Source organism: Taudactylus pleione, unplaced genomic scaffold (assembly GCF_031769625.1).
Source record: "Taudactylus pleione unplaced genomic scaffold, aTauple2 ptg000121l, whole genome shotgun sequence".
Taxonomy (NCBI): Eukaryota; Metazoa; Chordata; class Amphibia; order Anura; family Myobatrachidae; genus Taudactylus; species Taudactylus pleione.
Genome location: NW_028284523.1, coordinates 283653 through 294144, shown reverse-complemented (window position 1 = coordinate 294144; position 10492 = coordinate 283653). Strand labels below are relative to the sequence as shown.

At 44.1% G+C, this 10492-nt stretch overlaps 1 long non-coding RNA gene across 1 annotated transcript; it reads left to right on the top strand.

The window, feature by feature from the left end:
- The first annotated feature begins 1779 nt into the window (after positions 1–1779).
- Positions 1780–10208, top strand: LOC148524110 (uncharacterized). The gene is made up of 3 exons (XR_015878384.1): positions 1780–1856; positions 3850–3960; positions 9119–10208. It is a non-coding gene; the product is annotated as an uncharacterized LOC148524110 (long non-coding RNA).
- Positions 10209–10492: the final 284 nt, after the last annotated feature.

Sequence of the window (10492 nt, the reverse complement as noted above, 5' to 3'; positions counted from 1 at the left end):
TAGTATTGGTAGTAGTTGAAAATACTGATGACCATTTTAAATATGAGTAATGCCATGCACGGTTCCCTGATCCACACTCATGAACAGCTGAAACTTTCATCAACAATCACAATTTAAATGTTACAAAGTTGTCTAGGCCTGTTCATTCCTTTCTACTCAGTAATGAAAACTGGATTTAATTGGTTCCATATTACATGTGAACAGTACATTACCCCACTGTAAGGTTACCATGGAAACATGTCATTCTACTGTGCTGCCACTGGAAAATATAAATATTACACCTTAAACAATCGCTGAGAATTTTTTTTACAAGAAAACATGGGACAATCCATCCTATAACCCTGAATTAAGCTCTTCTGGGCAGAGAGCTTTGTGTTGTATCAATTTCTACTATATTTGGAAGTTCCTTCATTATAGTGTAATAACTACCAAATTCTAGAGTATAATAATAAAACACTGATCTTAGGCCCTGACAATAACTTGTGCACACGTTGGGTTGATGACAAACAGCTGGGACAGTGCTAATGAGTAAAATGGATGGGCCCCAAAACAGTGGCGTAACTAGGAGAGGTTGGCCGGGGCGCCGGCCGTGGTCCAGGTCCATTTCAGTTAGTGTAGTGCGGACCGCATTGAGTGTGGTACGCACTACACAGTAAAACAAACACATCGACCGCCGGTGCAGGGTAGTACTGCCCGACGGCGGTGATGTTTGTTTTAGCAGCTAATGAGAGTCAGACAGGCTGGGGTTAACTCATGAGCTCCGCCTTCCGGCTCCCGCAGTGGGTGAAGGGAGAGACATCATGATGTCTCTCCCATAGTGTCGATCGGGCCGGGAGGAAGGAGGAGCGGATGGCAGCAGGAGCTGGGATTTAGGTAAGTATTGTTTTGGTTGTCTGTGTATATGTAAGGGGCAACACATAATGGGGACCACTACTGGGGACACTGCATAATGGGGACCACTACTGGGGGCACTGCATAAGGGGACCACTACTACATGGGACACTGCATAAGGGGCATTGCTACTGGGAACATTGCATAAGGGGCACTACTACTGGGGTCATTAAGGTGCATATGGAAAGGAATGTTCCAAAAGTCATGAGAAACTGGTGTTAACACCCCCCCATTTTTCAGTGGCCAGCCCCTTGACACGTAGCCACACCCACATAGGGGGCTCCATTTTTCATCTTGCCCTGGGCTCCAAATACCCTAGTTACCTCTGCCCCAAAATGAGGTGAGAAATAATTTCCTAAGTTACAGATGGCATGTGTAAGAAAACATGGCTGCAACCCTATATAAAAACACAGAGCAACAATACAGTGACTTAAACATTTGGCCAAACAAAGCTTTACTATACTACTTCCAAGTCAAAGGACAACTGCACACAAAGGGCAATGTATTTATTTGCAAGGATTGTCTAGTTTGGTCAATTAGAGCAACTAGTATAACACCTTGTGTGTGCAGTCATACTCCTAGATAAATGCATTAGTCTCCAGGAAAATGTCTGCTAGCTGGAGACATGCCTTTGTTTAGAGCAGCGTTTCTTAACTGAAGTACAAAATAACTACCAACAGTTCGTTTTCTGAATGACTTCTTAATCTTGAAGGGTCGGTAAGTACCCCTATTGTTCCCATTACTTTTTGGATTGGAAGCAGAGAAGCTCTATTATAACCAGGGCTTATGGTTACCCTCCTCTCTGTGGGCACGTTGCCAGCTCTAGAAAGAACGAGACTGGTATTGATTGCTGCAGCCTCCCCTCTCTTAGGGAGGAGGGAGTGGTAAGTAGAGGCTGCACAGTGGGAAACAGCTGCTATTTTCTGTCCTGTCATGTTGACACTAGACGGACCAAGCAAAACAAGGTATATATAAAATACACATTGCCTTTTAGTGTAGAAGTATTTCTACATGGCTACAGCTGACACTACATAAACATGCGTCTGTGCTAACTGTGGGTAGACCTACAATTTCTGTATTACATGTGTCTAAAGTTGTTGGGTGAGCCTCTAAAACCCAGTCCTCCATAAAGGCCCCAATAACAGCCTGGATATATGATATACCCAATTGGGGTTTGAATCTGTAGTAGTATGGAATTTTTAAATGTTAAGTTGTTCCTGGTCTTCCTTCTTTCCTACGCCACAGCAGAGAGGCGGGTGATCCCCATTCCCAACACAGCAATTGACAGTGTAAGGTCACAATCGCTTTATTAAATAGGAATTCCTCGACAGTGGGGGTTTGCCTCATATTTCTTTACCTGATTATGTCTTTAAGTAACACTTAATATGCCACAGCAAACTATTGCAACAAATAGGATATACATGCGTCACATGTATACAAGTCAGGAATTGTGAATTAAATTGACTGATTAAATGTCTAGTCTAACCGATATGGGAAGACTTTCCATTAAAGTACAACACTTATGATTATTTATGCTTTAAGAAACAGTAACCATGCTTCCTATATCTTTACACTGACTCTACACTCTGCTAATATTAATATCCCAGAAATAGAATTATATAAGGGTTACAGTGTATTAGAACCTTCAATTGCACACATTAAGTAACCATAGAGACTAGCTTAACTCTACTCATCAATATGCATACAAATACAATTCATTCATCAGTTATACACTATAGCCAGGCTAATCCTGGCAGCAGGGCCGCCATCAGGGGGGGACTGACGGGACAGGAGTCCTGGGCCCGGACCCTGACGGGAGGGGGCCCATGCCCGGTACTACCCCTGATGCATAACCCACACTTGCACTTCCCCTTCCCATGGGCTGGCCCGATTCCCCTCTCTACAGCCTGTGAATGCAATGGGGGCGGAGCCAAGGTGACTATCCCCGCCCCCATACACCCGCGAATCGCGGCATTGTGGAGGGGGTGGGGCCTAATGATGCAAGATGCCCTCCGTCATTGGCAACCTCCTGTTGCATCAAAATGTAAGTAATAATAAGTATGTATTGTCTTTTAGCAGGTGTATGTATGTGTCTGTATGTGTTACAGTGTATATATGTGTATGTATGTTAGTGTGTATGTATGTGTTAGAGTGTATATACTGAATGTGTATGTATGTTAGTGTATATATATATGTGTGTAAGAGTATATGTGTGTGCATGTGTTATATAAATTATATACATGTTTGCTATACACTGTATTATGTGTGTGTGGATATATATACAGGTTGAGTCTCCCATATCCAAATATTCCGAAATACGGAATTTTTCGAAATACGGAATATTTTTGGCATGACTGAGATAGTGAAAACTTTGATTTTTGATGGTTTAATGTACACAAACTTTATTTTTAATAATTTTGTGCCTTAAACAAAGTATAAAATGACCTATAGGCTGTGTGTATAAGGTGTATATGACACAAACATGAATTTCATATATGTACACAAACTTTGTTTGAGCCACCAAATTATTGAAAATATTGTATAAAATTACCTGCAGGCTGTGTGTATAAGGTGTATATAAATCATAAATGTATTCTGTGTTTAGATTTGGGCCCTATTCCTAAGACATTTCATTATGGTATGCAATTATTCCAAAATACGGAATATTCCGATATCCAAAATACCCCTGGTCCCAAGCATTTTGGATATGGGAGACTCAGCCTGTGTGTATATATATATATATATATATATATATATATATATATATATACACACACACGTTTGCTATACACTATATATAGTATATGTGTGTAATATATATATATATATAAATGTGTGTGTATATATATATATATATATATATATATATATATATATATGAGAGAGAGAGACCGCCCCCTCCCCCCAGAAAATCCTGTGTTTGCCCCTGTCCAATACAATTTTTTTTTTCCTTTGGAGTCGGTGCGCGTGACTTCATGACACACCGCTGGAATGAAGAGGTCAGAGGAGCCGCACCAGAAAGACCTGGAGGAGAAGGCAGAAGGAAGGCTCATTCTTCAAGGCGATAAGGTAAGTTATGACTCATGAAACTTAGCGGGGAAGGCGGGCTGGAGGGCCCAGGGGCTCTGCCTATTTTGTCAGTCCCGGGCCCCACAATTTCTAATGGCAGTCCTGCCTGGCCAGGCCTTCGTGGGTGCACATTACGGAATATAGAAATTAAAGATGAACTGGCTGTTGAATTAGGAAACTAGCGATTTACACTTAAAGGGGTCTATTTATCAAGCACTGAAAAGTGTGGAGAAATGAACCAGTGGAAAAGTTGCCCATAGCAACCTAACAGCTTTGAAGTAGCATTTATCACGTACAGTCTATAAAATAATAGGTAGGAGCTGATTGATTTCTATGGGCAACTTTTCCACTGGTCCACTTCTCAATAAATAGACCCCTAAGTGTTCCTGTCAAATCTGTATCCTGACTATTTACTGTAGCAATCCTAGGCTGAGGGTAATTTTGGGAATTACCCTGGTAAAACTTATTGCAGAAGTATAAAATGGCGGTTGACAGCTCCTATGCTTAAGATGCTTTATTCTGAGCAGTTAAGGGAGCATCTGATGCAAGAGTCTAAGGTCACCTGATCCTAAAACATTGGCTGCTGCATGTAATGACGTCTATTGAAGTTTATGCGTACTGTACTGTTATAGTCTCAGTGTGTGTGTGGGCAGCTGCTGTTAGTGCTGCTGTGAATCCCTCTCCTGAGGTAACACTGGAGCTCAGCAATGTCTGCCTACTGTTACAGCCAGAACTAACTGTACCACAACCTTCAGGTATTTCCTGCCACGGTCAATTCAGCTAAGTGATTACTTGACTCTCTTTAGCCTCTGGTTCAGTAACATATTATTTTGCACCTAGGGGCCTTTAGCTAGTTTCTTGGATCAGTTCCCTTTAGTCTCTATTCCCTCACTTAATCAATAGTTCTGTCACTATAGAGGTAAGTGTGCTCTGCCACTAACACATACTGCAGCGGGGGAGCAGTAGGTACTATACCCACAGAGCTTCATTTCTAAGAGTAGACAAATCTCCAGCCTACTTCCTAGTGAAGTGGGCAGGATGGGGAGATTTTCCGAGATGTTTGCAAATCCATATGGAGGGGGCATGGCTAAATGGCGCAAATCGTGTAATTTAGCCCCGTCCCCTCCTCGCCGACTCAAGAATTGCGGGGGGTTCCTGTAAAGGGGGCTGGGCCTAATGCCGCCTATTGTCTGGCCCCACTCCCCAAAGATGAAAGAAGCAGGTACTCTCAGGCTGCTCCCGGAAAGGTGCCCTGCAAAGTCGGTAAGTATGGACCACCTGACACTGGTCATGTGACCTGCTGCTGACCTCTTGAGCAGCTGCAGAGATTGCTGGGAATGGTCTGCCTGTGTAATGACAGACATGCACTGTAGTGCAATGCAGTGTCAGACATAATACCTCATATACTGGGGTATTACATATAGTGTGCCTCACCTTCATTTTTAAAGTGCTTAATAGATACATAGTAATGACTTTGTCTGGAAATTCACAGCCTTTTATTTTTAAAGGTATATAAAGTAAAACCCAATCACTTAAATTTACACTTAATATATATATAAACACAGTACTAAGTGGGCATGGTTATCTTTTGGAAGCACTGTCGGTGACTCAAACAAGAGGCATAACTGACTGCTGAGCAATGTTCATGTAGAGAGACCTTGGACTGTAGGAGTGCCTTCCTATTGTATCTGAATAGGAGAGATTTGATCGTTTACCATACTGAACTGGACATAAAATGGCTTCACATGTCAGATTATAGGGTTTGATCCATCCCAAGGATGCATATAGGGTTTGATCCATCCCAAGATGCATAAAATATGGAGGTTTTACAGGAAGGTGCTGTAGAGAACATACAGTTGAATGAAGAAGCTGGAGTACCAAATTCTTCCACATTGGGTAGTTACAAAACAATGCAGCATCGTTCATGTAGAACAGGGATGGGGAACCTTTTTTCTGCCAAGGGCCCTTTTGAGATATATATAAAAAATTATTCACTGGCCTGGTGCAGGCCACGCCCCCTCCGTGTGACATCACATGGGGCGGTGTCACAATTGCTGGTGATTACAGCAATGCCCGGGGAGCTGTAAAGACAGCGGTGTGACCGTCTGAAGCGTCCTAAGGACGCTCCAGGCGGCACTGTTGTATAGATTTTGGCTGCAGGGTGCCATTCTAGGCACTCTTCAAGCCAGATGAGGCTAGCATAAAAAAGCTCTGAGGGCCAGACCAAATTATTCCGGGGGCCTTAGGTTCCCTGTCCCCGATGTAGAACCTAGATGGGATATCTGTGCGAGGCTTATGACCACACTAGCACTATAAGAATGGCAAGGTTACTTCTGTTACTTGTTGCATCACATGTATTTAAATCATCCCTTTACTATGTTAGATATATTGGAAAGCAACAGCATGAAACAATCAATACATACTGTTGAGAACACAGTTGCTGAAGAGTATGTATTGCACCAGCAACGGTAAACTTATCAATTAGCAGTTTTTTCTTGTAGGTTTGAAACGTATCGCGATTTCAGCCTCTAAATGCTAAAGATATTTATGTAGTTTTGTGGAAGGTTAAAGTTCAAATCACCAGTGATGGATGCTGGTTTCAAACCCAACAAACACTGCAAATTGCCAGCAGGTTTAGGACAGTGCTGCAATTTAAATTAATTTTTTTTCTTAATTCCGATTTAAAGGCACTCACAACATGCATGATATCTACCACACCTGTACTAAACACTGAAGTGCCAAAGGCATAGGATAGCAGTATGTGAAGTAATGGTAGGTGCTGTCTGTCACCGTTCTTTAACATCTTGGAAATGCCCAGCCCTGCATCAGTTGTAATTGACATCTTGTGAACACTAGCTAAGCTGCCCATGGCAAGGCGACGTGAATCATCTGAATTTGAACAGGGCATGATAGTGGGTGCCCGATGGATGGGACAAACCATTTCTGAAGTTGTGCAGACATTCAACATTCCTTGATCTACGGCGTCACGTGTACCGCGAATACCTCACGAAAGGCATTACCACCCACCTTGGACAGCGCAGTGGCTGACCACAGGTGCTTAAACGTGACCACACTGGCTCAAATCACATCCACATTCAATGCAGGAGGTATCGGACGCATATCCAGCAGGTCAGTGCAGCGTTCTTTAGCTTCCATGGGATATGGGATAAGAAGACCCACCAGAGTGCCCCTATTACTACTACGACACTGGACATAGTGACTTACCTGGGCTCACGACCTTGCTAATTTGACCATGGAGACTGCAAACATATAGCGTGGTCGAACGAATCCATTTTCCAGTTGGTTCAGGTGTGGCACAGACCCCATGAGGCCAAGGACCCAGTTGTAAACAAGGCACTGTGAAGGCTGATAACGGCTCTATAATGGCGTGGCTTGTGTTCACGTGTTTTGAGTTGGGTCCACTGGTCTGTCTGAACACGCCGTTGACCTGTAACCACTCAGTTGTTACTGATGACCATTTGCAGCCCTTCATGTACTCATGCAATGATGGAATATTCCAATAGGATAATGCGCCATTTCATCAGTCCCAAGTTGTCCACAACTGGTTCAAGGAGCATTCTGGAGAGTTCCGACGAATGGTGTGGGCATCACTTTTGCCCAATATGAACCCAATTGAGCATTAATTGGACATGATGGAGAGGACCATTCAATCCTGCACCTACAAATAGCAGGGAGCTGTGGGAAGCTATCCAGACGGCATGGTTCAACATCTCTCCAGAGCTCTTCAGTCCAGTTGCTGCAATTCACTGGGCTAGAGTGAGTCCTATATGATGCTAGGCATCTATCCCATGACTTTTGGAACTTCAGTGTAGAAGGCTGCCTTATATTAGTGATACCTGTTTCAATAGATAATGGCTGCAGAGAGGAGAGGACAGATTATTAGAGTGTTGTAAGTAGAATATTATGGCTTGTTTTGTCTTGTCTTTTCTTATGTAATTGTTCTGGGTATTGTGTGTTTGTTGTGTGTACATATGCACATCTTTTTTTGCTTTCCCCTTTTCTATTTTGTATCTTGTTTAGATTTGTCAGTATTGCTAGTGGGAGAAAAGGGCATAGTAGTAAGAAGGCAGTAAACTTATTCTTAAGAAAAACAGGTAGCAGAGGAGTTAAGCTGGGTACACACTACACAGTATATAATTCAGGCGTGGATCAGAACAATATATCGTTCACATCGTATAGTGTATACAGACTGTTGTTAATGACAGTCGTTCATTCCATCGTCTCATCTGCTGTACAAAACAGATGCGATGGATGACACATCATGCCGTTAAACACCGGTTCATGGTGTGTTCGGCGTGGGGCACAATTCAATTAGATGTAATGGGGTGAGTTGCCATTGTCAACCTCACGACCCGATCCCAGCCCAGACACGTGGACTTTTGTTCACAGCCCTATAGGGCTGCAAACAAAAATCCATGAGTTCGGAGGAAGAGGAAGTGTGGCTTATAGCCGCAAGAAATTCAATGCTATTTGGAATTACAGTAGCCCAGCATTGCATATCTATAGGGTTCAAGAAAAAACCTGCAGTGTTGGGTGGTCACGAGTTGTCAGCAACTTGCCGCAATTGTTCTGAATTGAATTGCCCCCAAAATGTCTGAGGAGAGGAAATCGGCATCTGGCACATGGATGGTCCATCTCTTCACATTGAATATATTACTTACATCGTTCTCCATAAGCAAATACACCCCTTCTTGTATCTAATGAAGTATGTGCAAGACTCAGGCATGCCTCGCTCACATTTACTGTACATCTGGTGAGTATACCTAACATTATTTCACTAGAAGCAGGTATATAATGTTTTTAAAACAAGCATAAAACATTTTACTGCATTCATGCTACCCGCCTGACTCGTGTAAGTATATGAATAAGGGATGACCAACACTGTTACTTAACAGAGTGAGGAGAGAAAAAAAAAGGATCACATAATATTTAAATACTCAAATGTTTACACCACAGGATTATCACATAGCAACAGCCTACTACCTCCATGCACCCAGCAAGCACACAGTCTCCCAAGGGGAGGAAAAAACAAACGACTCAACCTTTCAATAACATTCTTGTACTTGCCTTAGGTCCTCCGCAGCCAGCACATAGAGCTCCATGACTGTGATACTTACACAAATGTTTCTCTTTACAGGGTCCTCACACCTCCGTGCTGCACAACAGTATTGTAACCATCAAGTCTGAGACTGGATAATACAGGAGTCATTGTACATTTGTACAGGAGCAGTATGTGCCACAAGCACAGCAAGAAAACACCACAGGAATCTGCTACTGTGCCTTCCATGGCTGCACAAGCTGCACCTGCTCCTGAGATTGCTGTAGAGCAGTGCTGCACACTACAAAAGACCATCACGGATAATCTAGTAGCACACGTGCTCCATCAGCCAACACACATGTATGGGAGTGATATGTCAGCCACACAAAGTATACAGGCTAGATCAACACTAACAACTGTGACTAGGCGCAGTAGCAGCTCCAGGCACGGGCAAGCCGGTCCGTCGCCCGGAGCGCTACTGTTTCCGGAGGGCGTAGGAAACGACCCACCTCCCTCCCAGTGCTATAGTACATATTTAAGCTCAGGGGGAGGGAGCGGAGGAGGGAAGGGGCGGCAACACAGGATGGCGCTGGGCATAGCCCAGCCTAGCGCCGGCCCTGACTAGGCGCAGGGTGCGTACTGAGGAAAGGAAACGGGGAGGGGATTCACTAGGGTTTCAAATTATGAAGGACCTGCCAAAGATCACAAATCTGCATATTTAACATTCACTGTGGAAATCAATTTATATCTATACTAATGTAATACAAATGTTGTGTCTGTCTGTGTGTTCCAAGTTGGTGCAAAAACTACTGGACTGATTTTCATGAAAACTGCATTTTGTAGTGGGAACTCCTAGAAATAACCTGCACTGTGTTTCACCTCCATCCATCAAGTCAGGGGCGGATTGGGTCGCCGGGACAGTTCCCGCTGGGCCGGTGCCTTTGGTGGCCGGCGGCCACTCAGCCCTTCCTTCACTGATTGACTGTCCTGCCTCCCCCTGGCCTCCGCAGCCCCGTCCCCGCGATCGCTTATCCACCGGCAGCTGCACAGAGCACACGATTAATAAAGTAAATTTAAAAAAAAAAAAAAAAATGGCCAACAGGGGAGCTGCACAGCTCCTCCCAGAAGCCTTTGCGGAGCCTGGGGCCGTCAATCACTACTGACGGCTCCTCCTCCAGCCCTTCCCGCAGCCCTGCTCCACACTGCATGGTGTGATTGGTGTCTGTGAGGAGGCTGAAGGAGGGCTGCGGAAGAGCTGGAGGCGGAGCCGTCAATAGTGATTGACGGCCCCAGGCTCAGGCTGCCAGCAAAGTGCCAGGCTTCCAGGCAGTATCCACCAGCGAGTTGCCAAACACGAGGAAGGTGGAGGGAGGTGGTGGCTGCCTGCCAAATGTCTCTGTGCTCAGTGTGCTGCATCACCAGGTAGGCACAAACATTATATACAACATGTTAAATAAAGTAAGTCCACTCTAC